This window comes from Pongo pygmaeus, chromosome 18 (genome assembly GCF_028885625.2).
Source record: "Pongo pygmaeus isolate AG05252 chromosome 18, NHGRI_mPonPyg2-v2.0_pri, whole genome shotgun sequence".
NCBI classification, from domain to species: Eukaryota; Metazoa; Chordata; class Mammalia; order Primates; family Hominidae; genus Pongo; species Pongo pygmaeus.
Window position 1 is genome coordinate 123,563 of NC_072391.2, and position 17,172 is coordinate 140,734.

The window sequence follows — 17,172 nt, forward strand, 5'->3', positions numbered from 1 at the left end:
AAAAATACACATTAACAAAATGGACTCTAAAATAAGGAAAATTTAAATACGCCAATTAGCATAGAAAAGCTTGGAGTGACCCTTAGAGATACCCATTAAAAAAGGACCCCAGGGGCAGGGCGTGGTGGCTCATGCCTGTAATCCCAACATTTTGGGAGGACAAGGCGGGCGGATCACTTGAGGTAAGGAGTTTGAGACCAGCCTTGCCAACATGGTGAAACTCCACCTCTACTAAAAACACACAAAAAATGACCGGGGCATCATGGAGCACACTTGTAGACCCAGCTACTTCAGAGGCTGAGGCAGGAGAATTGATTTGAGTCCAGGAAGGGGAGGTTGCAGTGAGCGGAGATCGCGCCACTACACCCTAGCCTGGGCAACAGAGTGAGACTGCATCTCAAAAAAAAAGAAAAAGAAAAAAGAAAAATACCACAGGGCCGGGCACAGTAGCTCACACCAGTAATCCCCAGCACTTTGGGGAGGCCGAGGCGGGGGGATCACCTGAGGTCAGGAGTTCGAGACATGCCTGACCAATATGGTGAAACCCCATCTCTACTACAAATACAAAATTAGCCACATGCCTGTAATCCCAGCTACTTGGGAGGCTAAGGCAGGAGAATCGTTTGAACCCAGGAGTCAGAGGTTGCAGTGAGCCGAGATCTCACCATTGCACTCCAGCCTGGGAAAAAAGAATGAAAATCTGTCTCAAAAAAAAAAGTGGGGGAGACCTTAGGCTGGGGCAGTGGCTCACGCCTGTAATCCCAGCACTTTGGGAGGCTGACATGTAAGGATCACTTGGGCCCAGGAGTTCAAGGCAAACCTGAGCGACGTAAAGATCCTGCTTAAATTAGCAGTGCATGGTGGCTGATGCCTATAGTCCAAGCTACTTGGGAGGCTGAGGCAGGAGTATTGCTGGAGCCCAGGAGGTTGAGGCTGCACTGAGCCATGATCACACCACTGCACTCCAGCCTGGGTGACAGAGCAAGACCTTCTCTCTTTAAAAAAAAAAAAAAAAAAAAATCAATCAATAAAAATGTAAAGGCTGGGTGCAGTGGCTCACGCCTATAATCCCAATAATTTGGGAGGCAGAGGCGGGTGGATCACTCGAGGTCAGGAGTTAGGGATCAGCCTGACCAACATGATGAAACCCCATCTCTACTAAAAATACAAAATTAGCCAGCATTCTGGTGCACACCTGTATTCCCAGCTACTCAGGAGGCTGAGGTAGGAGAATTGCTTGAACCCAGGAGGCAGAGGTTGCAGTGAGCCAAGATCGGGACATTGCACTTTAGCCTGGGCAACAGGAGCTAAACTCCATCTCAAAAAACAAACAAAAAAAATTTTTTTAATAAAAAAAAAAAAAAAAAGCATCCAGGCGTGGTGGCTCAGAACTGCCTGCAATCCCAGTACTTTGGGAAGCCGAGACGAGTGGATCACTTGAGGTTAGGAGTTCAAGACCAGCCTGGCCAACATGGTGAAACCCCACCTCTTTTAAAAATACAAAATTAGCCCAGTGTGGTGATGCAGGCCTGTAATCCCAGCTACTCAGGAGGCTGATGCAGGAGAAGTGTTTGATCCCAGCAGGCGGAGGTTGCAGTAAGCGGAGATCGCGCCACTGCGGTCCAGCCTGGGCAACAAAGTGAGGCTCCATGTCAAAAAAACAGGCTGGGCTCAGTGGCTCACGCGTATAATCCCAACACTTTGGGATGCCAAGGAGGGTGGATCACGAGGTCAGAAGTTCAAGTCCAGCCTGGCCAAGATGGTGAAACCCCATCTCTACTAAAAATACAAAAAAATTAGCTGGGTGTTGTAGCAGGCGCCTGTAATCCCAGCTCTTGGGGAGGCTGAGACAGAGCATTGCTTCAACCTGGGAGGTGGAGGTTACAGTGAGCTGAGATCACACCACTGCACTCCAGCCTGGGAGACAGAGCTAGACTCCGTCTCAAAAAAAAAAAACACAAGAGAAAAAAGAGATAAGAAAAGACACCGCAGGGCCAGAGGGGTTTACATCTCAGTATTAAGTAACCTTAACGAAATCTGATTTTATTTAAAACGGTCACGGCCAAGGGGAAAAAAGAGTAGTGACTTTCTTCAATTAATTTTATGGTATCATGTCAAAGCTTGATATAGTTAATACATTTCAACTAACTTAGGATGAGAATGTTTATAAAACAGACGTCATTTTATGTACCATTACAAATACACTGCAAATTAAACAGACTTTCTCAACAAAAGAAAAACTGTTGTTGACGAGTTCACTTCCGTTAGACGCACACAATGGCTTTTTTGGTTTTGTTTTCATTTGTTTTTGTTTTTTGAGACAAGGTCTCGCTCTGTTGCCCAGGGCTTGAGTGCAGTGGCGTGAGCATGATAATGTGCCTACTTTTCCATTTTCCTGTGTTGTTTCCACTGTGTTAACAGATGAGCCTGAAAACACGGAGCACTGACCAGGCGAGGTGGCTCATGCCTGTAATCCCAGCACTTTGGGAGGCCGAGGTGGGTGGATCATCTGATGAGGTTGGGAGTTCAAGACCAGCCTGAGCAACATGGAGAAACCCCGTCTCTACTAAAAATACAAAATTAGCCGGGTGTGCTGGTGCATGCCTGTAACCCCGGCGGCTGAGGCAGGAGAATCGCTTGAACCCGGGAAGCGGAGATTGCAGTGAGCCGAGATCGCGCCATTGCACTCCAACCTGGGAAACAAGAGCGAAAGTCCGTCTCAAAAAACAAAACAAAAAATGAGCACTGATCCGGGGGCGCCTGTTTCCTCGACCTCAGGCTGTGGCGCCTGCCAGTCCCCAACATCCCGAACGCCCGACGGCGTCTCCGCGTTCCTCCTCCTCTCCCGGTACCAGGGTCTCTCCCCAGAAACAAACTCGCATTCGTAACCGGCATCTTGGCCTTGCGCTGGGGGTGACCCGCCCAAGCCGCCATGAAGGGACGCTTTTGCACAAAGTGAAGTCCAGGTACAAACAGCCCGACGGGAAACGCGGCCGCGCTCGCTCCGCTGCACTCACAGCGGGGACAGGAAGCCTCTTCCTCACCTTTGCCTCGGCGGCCCCAGGTGTCCGGGAACTGCAGCAGCGTCTCCCTGTCCTCACAGCGGACGCGGCCCCAGGTGTCCCCAGTTGTCCCAAGCCCCGGCCCCTCCTGGGTGGGTCCTGAGGAGAGGCAGCTCCGTCCTCACAGTGGACCCCCCAGGACGCCGCCGTGAGGATCCTACACGGTTCGCGCGCGCGGCCCTCCGGGTTTGGCACGGCCGGGCGCCCCCTCGCGGCAGCTCTGGGGAATCTCTGGAAATCAGCGTCTGATTTTTTCCAGGCCGTGATTTTGGAAATTTCAACTGAACTGGAGACCACCATCCCGTGCCTTGACCGGAACGCATGGAGATAGCAATCAAAGAAGATGGCCAGTTCACGCCTGTAATCCCAGCACTTTGGGAGGCCGAGTCGGGCGGATCACTTGAGGTCAGGAAATCGAGACTATTCTGGCTAACATAGTAAAACCCCATCTCTACTAAAAATACAAACATTATCTGGGCGTGGTGGCACACGCCTGTAGTCCCAGCTACTCTGGAGGCTGAGGCAGGAGAATTGCTTGAACCTGGGAAGAGGAGGTTGCAGTGAGCCAAGATCGCACCACTGCACTCCAGCCTGGGCGACAGAGCAAGACTTTGTCTCAAAAAAAAAAAAGAGAGAAAAAGAAAAAAAGAAGATGGCCAGTAGACAAAACTCAATTTATTTTCTTTCTTTTCTTTTTACTCTTAAAAAGGGTCTCGCTCTGTCGCCCAGACTGGAGTGCAGTGCCGTGAGCATGATAATGTGCTACTTTTCCATTTTCCTGTGTTGTTTCCACTACGTCAACAAATAAGCCTTAAAACACCAAGCACTGGCCAGGCGAGATGGCTCACGCCTGTAATCCCAGCACTTTGGGAGGCTAAGGCGGGTGCATTGCCTGCGGTCAGGAGTTCGAGACCAGCCAACATAGTGCAACCCGTCTCTACTACAAATAGAAAAAATTAGCTGGGCGTGATGGTGGGTCCCTGTAATTCCAGCTACTCGGGAGGCTGAGGCAGGAGAGTCGCTTGAACGCGGGTGGCGGAGGTTGCAGTGAGCCGAGATCGCGCCATTGCACTCCAGCCTGGGAAACCGAAGCGAAACTCCTTCTCAAAAAAAAAAAAAAAGAGCACAGATCGGGGGCGTCTGTTTCCTCCGCCTCAGGCTGTGGCCCCTGCCAGTCCCCAACCTCCGACGGCACAACGGCGTCTCCACGTTTCTCCTCTTCTCCCGGGACCAGGGTCTCTCCCCAGAAACAAAATCGCATCCTTAACCGGCATCTTGTCCTGTGCTGGGGGTGACCCGCCCAAGCATCCATGAAGGGACGCTGGTACAAAATGAAGTCCGGGTACAAATGGCCAGACGGGAAATGCGCCGCGCTCGCTCCGCCGCAGTCACAGCGCGGGCAGGAAGCCTTTTTCTCACTTTCTCCTCGGCGGCCCCAGGTGTCCCGGAGCGTCTCCCTGTCCTCACAGCGGGCGTGGCCCCACGTGTCCCAAGCCCCGGCCCCTCCTGGGTGGGTGCTGAGAGGAAGCTCCGTCCTCACAGTGGACGCCCCAGGACGCCGCCGTGCGCTTCGGACCCGGTTCGCGCGCGCAGCCCTCCGGACACGGTTCGCGCGCGCAGCCCTCCGGGTTTGGCCGGGCCGCGCGCCCCCTCGCGGCAGCTCTGGAGAATCTCCGAAAATCTGCGTCTGGATTTTTCCAGGCCGAGATTTTGGAATTTTCAACTGGAATGGAGCCCGCCATCCCGTGCCTTGACGGGAACGCATTGAGATACTAATCAAGGAAGATGGCCAGTTCACGCCTGTAATCCCAGCACTTTGAGAGGCTGAGGCGGGCGGATCACTTGAGGTCAGGAGTTCGAGACCAGCCTGGCCAACATGGTGAACCCTCGTCTCTACTAAAAATACAAAAATTAGCAGGCATGATGGCGCGTGCCTGGCATCCCAGCTACTTTGGAGGCTGAGGCAGGAGAATCGCTTGAACCCGGGAAGCAGAGGTTGCAGTGAGCTGAGATTGTGCCCTGCACTCCAGCCTGGGCAACACAGCGAGACTCCTTCTCAAAAAAAAAAAAGAAAGAAAGAAAAAGAAGATGGCCAGTAGACAAAACTAAATTGATTTTCTTTCTTTCCTTTTTAAGAGACAGGGTCTCGTTCTGTTACCCAGGCTTGAGGACAGTGGCATAATCACAGCACCTGGGATCAGCTTCCAGCTCCTGGGTTCAAGAGATTCTCCAACCTCAGCCTCCCAAAGCACTGGGATTACAGGTGTGAACCACAGTGCCCAGCCCCACCTGATTTTTATTTATTTTAATTATTTTATTTTATTTTATTTTTTATTGGGGGGGTGGGTCTCACTATATTGCCCAGGCCGGTCTAGAACTCCCAAGCTCAAGTGATCCCCCCAACTCAGCCTCCCAAAGTGCTAGGATTACATGCGTGAGCCACCATGCACTGCCTGACTTTCTATCAGCAATAATGTATAGGAATAATTTGAACTTGAAATTTAAAAAAAATACCATTTACAATAGCACCCCCAAAATTGAATTTATTAAGTATAAATGTAATAAAATACATCCAAATATGCATTCAGAAAACCTTGGATCATGGTTGGGAAGAATAAAAAATATATAAATAAATGCAGATACTCCTTGTTTAGGAGCAGTACACTCATTACTGTTAGCTTTACCACAAAGCTAAAGTAATGAAGAGAGTGATATTGGTGAAGGAATGGACAAATAGATAAACAGAATAGAATACAGAACCCAAAAGACCCTAATAAATATAGTCAACTGCTTTTGTCAAAGGGGCAAAAATATTCAATGGGGAAAGAAAAGTCTGTTCCACAGATGGCAACAGAACAATTGGAAACCATAAGGAAAAAAATGAATGTAGATACAGACTTCATAGCTCACCCCTAAAAAATCACTCAAGATAGTCTGTAGACTTAAATTTTCAAATATAAAATTGTAAAAGTTATAGAAGAAAATGCATATGACTTTGGATTGGTGATGAGTCTTTAGATACAATACCAAAAGTCAGTTCATAAAATAAAAAAAGATAATGTAGACTTTATTAAAATGACTACTCTGTGAAATATCCCATTAAGAGAATCAAAAAACAAGCCACAGACTGAGAGAAAATATTTAAAAAACAAACCTGAAAAAGACTTGTGTGCAAAATATACAAACAAATTCTAATAACAAAAAGAAAAACAACCCAATTAAAAGACAGACACCTCACCAAAAAAGATATACAGATGACATGCCCGGGTACAGTGGCTCATGTCTGTAATCTCAGCACTTTGGGAAGGGGAGGCAGGCAATCACTTGAGGCCAGGAATTTGAGACCAACATGGCCAACATGGCAAAATCCTGTATCTACTAAAAATACAAAAATTAGCTGGATGTGGTGGCTCGCGCCTGTAATCCCAGCTACTTGGGAGGTGGAGGCAGGAGAATCACTTGAACCGGGGAGGCAGAGGTTGCAGAGGGCTGAGATCACACCACTGCACTTCAGCCTGGGTGACAGACCAAGATGCCATCTTAAAAAAAAAATGGAGTTTTGCTGTCACAAGCCAAGAAACTAACAGAAGCTGAAGAGAGGCCCGAAATGGATCCTTCCCTAGTGCCTTCAGAGGGAGCATGGCCCTGCTGAGACAGAGTAGAAATGGGACTCAGCCCACCCCCACTAACGTGTTGTTCCGTACATGCCCGCTGACCACCAGCCCTTGCACCGCCACCCTCCAGGTGCCATACTCGCTGGCCAGACCTTGCCAACTGTCTGAAACACACTAAGATAAGCAGCATCTCGCCGTAAGTCTTACCCAAGGGAGTTGACTCTATCACCCTCTTGTGCACGAGGCCAGGAGAATGACTGATCCTTACCCCGGCCTCATTATAATACTAAAGTCCCCACCCAGATATGGGCTTATCTGCTATTTTCTGATCATGCAACGTGTGTGTTAGCACGATTCTTTACTGCATCTGAGCACCCTTCACTCCACCCTGTAGGTGTAACGACACTCACCTAACTCATAAATTATGCATGTCACCCTCCTTAAGACACCACAATGCACTCCCCTTGGGGAGCCAGCCAAGAATCCTTCCTCCTGGCCAACCTTTAGGGCATAAGACTTCATATGTCTCTCTTCTGCTCAACCTTTAGGGCATAAGACTTAATAAAGCCTTGTCTGGGAAACTTGCTTGGCCTTGTATCAACTTATGTTTCATGGGAGCCGAAGAACATGTAGTCGGGAACACTGCCAACATCTTTCTTTCCAACTTCTGGACTTCGGAACTGAGACAGAGATAAATCTCTGTGGTTCTAAGCTACCCATTTTGTGGCACTTTGTTACGGCAGCCCTAGGAAACAAATGCAGGCACGTTCTGCTCCATCTGCCGCTCTCTCCAGACCACAGCTCCTCCCCAAGCCCACCCCATGAGAGGCTGAGGACAGAAGCAGGACCTTTCACAGGCCACCATCACTGCTGGATGGACACTTTCAGCACTGACTGTCTGGGAGCTCCAGCCTCAGCTCTGTTTCCAGGAGCAAGTGGGAGGATGTGGACAAGGAGGAATGAGGCCTCTGGCCTCCCAGGAACTGTCCCTGAACCTCCACCCTGTTGTCCCTGAAGCTGCCCCTGAGCCTCCACCCTGACCTCAGCCCAGAGCTGTCCCTGAGCATCCACCCTGCTGTCCCCGGAGCTACCCCTGAGCCTCCACCCTGACCTCAGCCCAGAGCTGCCCCTGAGACTCCACCCTGCTGTCCCCAGAGCTGTCCCTGAGCCTCCACCCTGCTGTCCCCGAAACTGTCATTGAGCATCCATCGTGCTATCCCTAGAGCCCAGAAAGCCTAGGGCTGGCCAAACCTCACCCCTCACTCCTCCTCTGGCCCCTCTTCCCAGCCATCAGCACTTTGGAGCAGCCATGAAGCCCCTTTTAATCTCTAGAAAGGTGCCTCTGGAAGGCACAGAGAGGTCACACCAGGTGGTCGTAGTGCCTTACCTGTGTCCAGTGGGGCCAGGCTGGCCCTTTAAGGGGATGATGGTGGAACAGCTGAGAAACCACACCCCTCTTCTCAGAGAGGCCAGGGAGAAAGAAAAGGGACAGCCAAAGGAGGAACCTGTGGGCAGGATGCTGAGGGTAGAGGTTCCTCCCTACAGGCACTGAGCGGAGGGATCCTTCCTCCCTGAAGCTGCCCCTGAGCCTCCATCCAGACAGGACCTCCAACCACTGCTAGGGGCCCATTCTCAGGAGGTTCAGTCCCAGACAAGGGCTCCGGAGACTTAGGTCCATTTTCCAAAAACGGACATGATTCATCTGGCAAGTCAGGGACCTAGAACCTCCAGGACCGAGCCTTGCTAAGGACGGAAGGGAGTAATATGCCCTGGTGGGGGACGTGGGGGCCCAGTCCTCCCGTGGCAGATAGGCAAGTGGCTATACCCTCCACTCCGTACACCCTGCTGGCAGCACATGCTCTGATGGCAGCACATGCTCTGAGCTCAGGTCCCAGCGCCTTCCTGCTCTTCCTCCAGGCCCACAGATTTCCAAGGACTTGCTGGGCCACAGGTGAGCAGTGCAGTGGCCTCCTGGACACAGGGCTCTGAGGCTCCTCGTCGGGTGCCAGCACAGTCCTGGCTCAGCAGCACACCAGCCCTGTGGGCCCCCATCCAAGTCTGGAACAGAGTGCAGGAGGAGGGAAGGGCTCAGGTAGCATGTTCGGAACTCATCCTGGGAGCAGCTGCCTCCTTTCTGGCAAGCCCAGCCTCCCTCCTCCTCCAGGAAGCCCTCCTCCTCCAGGAAGCCCACCTCCTCCAGGAAGCCCTCCTGAGGTCCACACCCAGAGGCCAAACAGCGCCTGTGTCTTGGACATTCTGTCTTTCCTCCATGTGCCAGCCCAGCCTCATCATGGGACCCTGAGTCCCTTCAGGCTCCTCACCACTCCGCCAGCACAGGGCCTGGTGCTCACGGCAGCCTGAACCAAGGTACAGATGGTGATGTCTGCCCAGGACAGAGCCAACTCCTGACAGCATGTGCCTCAAGGCCTTTCAGCAGCTGCAGAGACTGGGCATTCCCACCACACGTACACACACACACACACACACACACACACACACACACACGAGTCGCCGTCAGGACTGGTGACTTTCAAAGCACTGGGCTAAGGCTAGCAGACCTGGATCTTTCTGTGGGGACACAGGAGGCCCCCGCCTCCAAAAGGAAGCTCTTCCCTTGGTGAGACCAGGAACCTCCATCCCATGCACAACGCACAACACACCTCCGTCACTGCACTGCTCCCTAAACCCACAACACACCCTCCATCACTGCACTGCTCCCTAAACCCACAACACACCCTCCATCACTGCACTGCTCCCTGGAGACAAACCTACGGCACCAGATCCCCACCCGCGGGTCTAAATAACCCCTGGCAGGTGCCCTGATTCTCTAGGGAAGGGCTGGTGCCTGCAACAGGATGACAGTCCAGGGGACAGTCATGATCTGTGTCCTGCTCAGCCTTGTACTCGGCTGCCCAGGCCCATGATGGTCACACCTACCACCTAGGGGAAAGGGGGAGACTCTAAGAGCCAGGTGCCCGGTTTATGGTTCAAATTGAATATTTGGACAAAAATCTTGAAAACTAGGCTCCTCATTGAGAGAAAAAAGGATTTTTCTGCAAAGTAAGTTGGAGCCGCGGTGTGGAAGGACATTCTTGCCACACAGGGCCCAGGGATGCCCTAGGGCACAGGGAGGGAAGATCCTGGAGAAGAGGGGTCAGCTTGGCCCAGACCCCAGGGAGGGGCCCTCACTGCTTCTTGTCCTTTGCCCAAAGCGAGAAGTCAGAGGGGAAAAACCAGAGACCATTCAATGGAGCCCTCCCCCTCCCCCTCCTCCCACCCAGTGGGCATGAACCGCCAGCCCAGCAGGGAGGGGAGGGGCTGATGCAACCCCCAAGTTGCTCACTGGTTCCTGGGCTGTGGGGGCCCAACAGGGCCACAGATGGGGAATTGCAGAGCCCACTCCACAGCTGTGGTGCCAGCATGCGATCCGTGGGGACCAGGGGACCAGGCAGAGCAGGAGCCCAGAGGCAGTGAGAGCCCCAAGGGCAGTGCACACACCACAGACCCTTCCCCATTGCCACAGGACAGACACCTTCGCAGAAGGAGGAGGTGAGGCACATGGTGCGTGCAGACAGCCGCAAACCAGAGGGGACAGGGACAAGTCATGAGAAATTTACATTTTTCCATCAACAGTGGAACTGGAGACATGAGAACAAAAAGAAATCAGTAATGGAGAATAAAGCTAGTTTTTCCCCACTTGAGACACAGCGTATAAATTGAAATAAACTGAATATACAAAAAAGGCTCCAAGCACTGACAAGGCTCCCATACTGGCCGCCAACCCTCATGAAAGCCAACATCTCGGGCAGGCCAGAGCTCTGGGCAACACCTGCCCCTGACGCCCTGCCGTGGTCTCTGCACACACCTGGAAGTTCCCATTGTGCACACCATAGAGGGGCTGGAAGAACACCACTGGAGAGGGCACGTTCTAGTAGAAGGTTCTCTTCACCCTAAGGCCAGGAGACGCCAGTCAGAGGCCTACAGGGACCCAGGTGGCCTGAGGTCACTGCAGAGGCAGAGCTTCCTTCCATCAGCAGGAGGCCCGCCCAGCTCATCCCTGCCACTGCCTCTCTCCCATCTCATCACATCCCAACCCACTCTCAGGGCAGGACCCAACTGGGCCTCCTTGCCTAACGGCTGCACAGAACTGATTTATACTGAGGCGCGCATCCTTTACAGCATGAGCTGCGATGGCGGGTTCAGAACAGGGAGTTATCAGCTAGATCCTCAGCCCACAGAGGGAGCCGCACCTCCAGACTCTCTGTCTTTGCCATCAGCACATCTGTGGCTCCCACCCCACCCAGTGTCTCCCTGAGCACCTGGCTTGCTGCCAAGGATCCACTGACCCTCTCATAAGGATGTCACCTGGGGCTCCAACCCAACAGGTGTAAATAGACCTTGCCAACATTCCCGCAAGGCTGTGCCCCATTTCCCCACCTCAAGGGTCACCACTCATATCTCATCCAGCCACACGTCCCCTCTATTTCTTCTCCTAAGACCCTGCAATTCCCTCCACCTTGCTCTACCTCCATTTCTTTCACTGCATGCCAAATCATCTCCCTGTGGGCACCCCACTGGCCCCCAGCAGCTCCCCTATGCCCCCTTTTCCCAGCAATCCATTCCTCAAAACAAACTAGGTCGTGTTACACAGTTTCACACTTTCCTTTGCTCCAAGGAGAAGCCAAGCACCCTCCCACTTAGCCCCACCCAACACCCCTCTCCCCACACCCTCTTCCTCACATCCACGGCCTGACATGGTCCCTGCACCCCCTCTTGTAACCTGACATGTGGTGCATGAGGCGTGATGGTTTATTTAAGGAGGGCCCTTGTCCATCTTGTTCTCTAAGGCATCTGCCAGGGTGAGAACAGGGTCCTGAGCACACTAGATGCCCCAACTGTCCTTTCGTAGAACATGTGAACAAATGAACAAACCAAGCTCCTCCAGAGGCAGAAGACTAGGACCCCAGGCTCTTGATCTCGGTGACTCTGAGTCTGGTCAGGACCAAGCTGCCCTTATCTTCAGCCTCTGCCTCAGATGCCCCTTCCCTTCTCTCCCCTGGCAACTTGACAACTCTCTACTGGCCCAGAGTGGAGACTTGAAAAGCCCACCCCATCCAGGACCAGGCAGTGGAGAGGGGAGGGGAGGAACCAGACAGAGGTGGCCCTTGACGGCCCACCCACCACACACTCACACATACACTAACATGTACACTCTTACACGCTCACACATGTACACACACACACACATCAGCTACCTACCTGGGCGACAGCTTGGACAGGAGGTAGATCAGGCCAGTCAGCAGGAGAAAGACAGACACAGCAACAAAGGTGTTGCCTGGCTGCCCCCAGGGTGGGATCAGAGGGCCTGTGGGCAGGAAGGGCCCAGGGCTATGAGCAGCGTCAGTGCCAGGAGGCTCCCCTAAAACCCACCTGGCAAAAGCGCACCCTTTAGTGCTCTGGGCCAAAGTGGAAGGTTTGTGATGAGCCTTGGAGGTTTGTGTCACCTGCTGAAGGACCTTGTGTGAGCCACACTCCTGGGCCTCACTCTTCCCATCTGCCACACAGTGGGTCATAAGGTCCCTGGGCTGTCTCAGCACTGCAGTGCGCAAGGGTCAGCCCAGCACTCACTAAGGACACTGAGGTCATGTCCAGCCTCCAGGCAGGAGCACCAACCCTAGTGTGCAGCCCTGCCACCCTCACTCCTAACAGGAGCCACTGACTGTGGGTTCCCAGGAAGCCCCAGAGTTGGCAGGTGTTTATTTCCTCCCTACAGATGTCAGAGCTTCAGAGGAAGGGGGTCAAACTGGGGCATGGCTGCCTCAGGGAGGGGCTTCCAGGAGGCTGAAAGGGTGCAGGGGACACCCAGCCCAGACTCTGGAAGTGCAGCAGCCATAGCAGCAGCCACCTTGTCTCTGAGGAGCCTGGAAGCACACAGGCTGGCTCCACTCGCTCCACTGGCCTGTGTAACGCTCCTCCTGTGCCACGTCATCCTCCAGCATGGCCATCTGGACACGCAGCCTGGCCTCAAGGATAAAGCCAGGATCCAGCTCAAAGGCTTCAAGTATGAGCCAGGTCACCCCGACAATGTGATCCCTGTGCTAGGCCCGCTGTGGGGGTGGGGACAGTTAGCAGGTACTGAAGGTGGGGCTGGGTCCCCCTCGAGAATACACACACGCACACGCTCACATACACACAGGAACACATCTGTGTTCACAAAAGCACACTCACCACGTTCACGTGCACACCCACAGAGAGAAGGCACACTCACACACAGACACAGCTGCGTTTGCCCACAAATACACATGTGCACACACAGGCAAACATGTCTACAGGCACACTTTCACACTCATCACACTTGCATGTACACTCATAAACACAAGTGTGTGCACAGAAGCAACTCACCACACTCACATACACATTCATACCTGTAGGCATGCCCACGTGCACACTCACATATACAACCATGAGGCACACACTCATGTACACTTACAAACACAAACATGGGCACACTTACATGTGCACACACATAAACACAGGTGCTCTCACCCTACTCACATACACACATGAAGCACACACATGTGCATGTGAGCATGTGTGCACACACACACCTGGCTCTAGCGCCTCCCCTCCTCTTCACTCCAAGTTGACCTCTCCTTATGTAGACTGGGTAGTCTGCCCTGGGCTGCTGCTCCCAGGAGAGAGGCCCCCAGGGGAAGCAAGCCGAAGCGTTACCTCCCAGGCCTCTTCCTGCCTCTCAAAGGCCAGGTCATAGCTGAGAAGTGTGGTCCTCGGCTCCAAGGCAGGACTGATGCTCTAGGTCAGGATGCAGTGGCCAGAGCTGATGTTGCTCTGTGAAGGGGTGGCCTGCCCCTCCACACCTGTGGGTATTTCTAGTTGGGTGGGATGAGAGACTGAGAAAAGAAATAAGACACAAAGTATAGAGAAACAACAGTGGGTCCAGGGGACCGGCACTCAGCACACCAAGGACCTGCACCAGCACCGGTCTCTGAGTTCCTTCAGTTTTTATTGATTATTATTTTCGTTATTTCAGTAAAAAGGAATGTAGTAGGAGAGCAGGGTGATAATAAGGAGAAGGTCAGCAAAAAACATGTGAGCAAAAGAATCTATGTCATAATTAGGTTCAAGGGAAGGTACTATGCCTGGACGTACACGTAAGCCAGATTTATGTTTCTCTCCACCCAAACATCTCAGCGGAGTAAAGAATAACAAGGCAGCATCGCTGCCAACATGTCTCGCCTCCCGCCACAGGGCAGCTTTTCTCCTATCTCAGAATTCAACAAATGTACAAGGGTTTTACACTGAGACATTCAGTTCCCAGGGGCAGGCAGGAGACAGTGGCCCTCCTCTATCTCAACTGCAAGAGGCCTTCCTCTTTTACTATCCTCCTCAGCACAGACCCTTTACGGGTGTCGGGCTGGGGGACGGTCAGGTCTTTCTCATCCCACAAGGCCATATTTCAGACTATCACATTGGGAGAAACCTTGGACAATACCCAGCTTTCAAGGGCAGAGGTCCCTGCGGCTTTCCACAGTGCATTGTGCCCCTGGTTTATTGAGACTAGAGAATGGCAATGACTTTTACCAAGTACACCGCTTGTAAACATTTTGTTAACAAGGCACGTCCTGCACAGCCCTAGATCCCTTAAACCTTGATTTTATACAACACACGTTTTTGTGAGCTCCAAGTTGGGTCAAAGTGGCTGGGGCAAAGCTACAAATTAACAACATCTCAGCAAAGCAATTGTTTAAAGTACAGGTCTTTTTCAAAATAGAGTCTCTTATGTCTTCCCTTTCTACACAGACACAGTGACAGTCTGATCTCTCTTTTCCCTACAGCTCTGCAACTCAGAGTGGGTCCAGCTTCACTGGAACAGAGTGAATCTACGTCAGGCTGAAGCCCCATGGGTCTGGGTGTGTCAGTCAGCACACCCAAGACTGGGGATCTGAAAGATTCCCAAGGGGCATGGTCAAGGCCCTCTCAGACCAAGCACCTCACTGGGAGACTGGTCCAGAAAACCTTCAGGAGGGACAGGACAGCAATGACTTCCTCTGACCTCTGCAGCTAGACTAGGTGGTTTCTAAATCTTGCTTCCCCTTTCCTTCACAGTCTGCTGCTGGGAGTTCTTCCCAGCATCTTACTGGAGTCCTTCCTGGTATGACTGAAGTGCATTTCACATGACTTAAGTGCCAGCCACTGCCCCAACTAGCAGCCCTGCATCTTTATTTCTACAAAACCCTGCCCCTGCAGTAACCATGTGGGCCCTCCCCTCCCAGGGGCCAAGCCTGACCCCAGCCCTGGATCTTACTTGGCTGGGACTGAGAACACTCACTGGGCCACAGGGGTCCCAGGCTGCAGGGCCCTGCTCCCAGCCCCCAAGCAGCCAGGATGTTCTTGCCAAGGGGCCCCGCCCCAGGCCTATAGCCGCTGCTCACCGTGTCTCCGGGGCAGGTACTCCGGGTCCACCAGGCTGACCTGCTCCCTCCCAGACACGCATTTGGAAAGTGATGATGAAATTGTCGGACGGCAGGAGCACCGCCTCAGGCGGCAGCACAACAGTGCACTCACTGCCCCGCAAGATGTACTTACGTGTGCCACCAGGAGCCTGGTTGCTGGAAAGGGCATGTGTCAGCACCACGGGGTTGCTACACTATCCTGGCATATCTGCTGCAATCCTGGGGACCCCACCCTCATCCCTGTCCAGCTGGGCATGGCCCTCCACCCTCACCTAGTGAAGAGGAGCCTGGGGCTGGAGCCCTGGCCCAGCTCTGGGGCAGACCAGTGGCAATCGATCCTGAGAATGTTGTTGGTGAGGCAGGTGGAGGTTCCAGCCCTTGGCCCTGGAGACAGTGAAGGTCGGGAGCCCACATTGAGTGCTTCAGGGCAGAGCTGAGTTGGGGGGTTGCGGGGGGATCTGACAGCTGACACCCTAGCAGGGCAGTTACCAGTGAATGATCCCAGAATCTGTCCAGGAAAGCACTGGGAGGCCTGGGAAGTGATGGGCTCTGACCCATGGTACATGGGCAAGTCAGACCCAGAGAGGCGTCAAGAGGGTGAAGGAAGGGAGACTAAGGTCTGTCCAGGGACTGAAGATAGGGAGGTAAAGGAAGCAAGAATAGAGACTGAGTTCCAGGCTGAACCCTAGAGGACATGCCCCAGCACAGTTTGGGCCAAACTTTCCCTAGGGTCTCAACATCAGACAAACCAGTCCCCCAAACATGCCCTAGTTCTCCACACACCTCATACAGACACTAGTGCCCAGCCCTCACCTCATCCTTCCCCTGAGACAGACTCCAGAGCAGACACAGGTGCAGACGCAAGTGCAGGCCAGGAGCCAGGTGCCCATGTCTCGCCTCAGGGCCTCACTCTCCAAGGTCCAGCCTGCAAGGGCCTGGGCTGAGGGCCTGTGCGAGCCATCCCTCTCTGGAGGGGTGCTCCCCATGAATTGCTCCCCAGCAGAGTGCTCCATGGGTCTCCATCTGCACTCACACGGTGTCCTGTGAAAGACACTGGGCATCACTACCCAGAGTTTACTGATAAGGAACTGAAGCTCAGAAAGGCACTTGACCCAGCCAAAGACTCATGGCTTCAGGGTGTCAGATGTGCCCTCAAACTTAGATCTGGACTCTGACTTAGCTAGGTCTCCACGTCCACCAAGAAGGCTCCTCTCTAGGATGGGCATCCTCTGCCAGCCCATCCCCTGTCCCTGGGCCCAGGCCCCATTCTGCAGGGGAGTCAGGATTGGGGGAACCAGTCACTACTTACAACCACCACAGGTGCATTCTCTATGAAAATTCTCAGAACAGCTCTGTAAGGGAGAAGCACTGTCCCCATTCACAGGCTGAGTCCCAAGGAGTGAAGCAGGGAAAATGACTTGCGCAGGGTCACACAGATGGTCTCTATGCATTCTTTTTTTCTTCTCTCTCTCTTTTTTTTTTTTTGAGACGGAGTCTCCCTCTGTTGCCCAGGCTGGAGGCTGGAGTGCAGTGGCGTGATCTCGGCTCACTGCAACCTCCGACTCCTGGGTTCAGGTGATTCTTCTGCCTCAGCCTCTCAAGTAGTTGGGATTACAGGTGCCCACTGCCACCCAGTTAATTTTTTTGTATTTTTAGTAGAGACGGTTTCACCGTGTTGGCCAGGCTGGTCTTGAACCCGTGACCTCAAGTGATCCACCAGCCTCGGCCTCCCAAAGTCCTGGGATTACAGGAGTGAGCCACCATGCCCAGCCTCTATGCATTCTCTCTCCCTTTTGTCTTCTTAAATAAAGACCCATCCCAGGATTCTGTCCCAGGAAGGTGGACGAAGGCAGCAGCGGGGTATCGATGCAACAGACAGCACTTCCAGAGCTCTGTTGTACCCGTTCCAAGGTGCCTCCAAGGGAAGGCACACCAGAAGGGCAAAGCCCTCTATGATGGAGTGTGAGGCGTGAGCCCCAAGATTCCTGGGGGAGCCAGAGGCTGGCTGGAGATGAGGGGCTG

At 53.0% G+C, this 17,172-nt stretch overlaps 1 pseudogene; it reads right to left on the minus strand.

Annotated features, from left to right (window-relative positions):
- Positions 1 to 10,460: 10,460 nt before the first annotated feature.
- Positions 10,461 to 16,180, minus strand: LOC129015527 (interleukin-9 receptor-like; annotated as a pseudogene).
- Between the last annotated feature and the right edge of the window lie 992 nt (positions 16,181 to 17,172).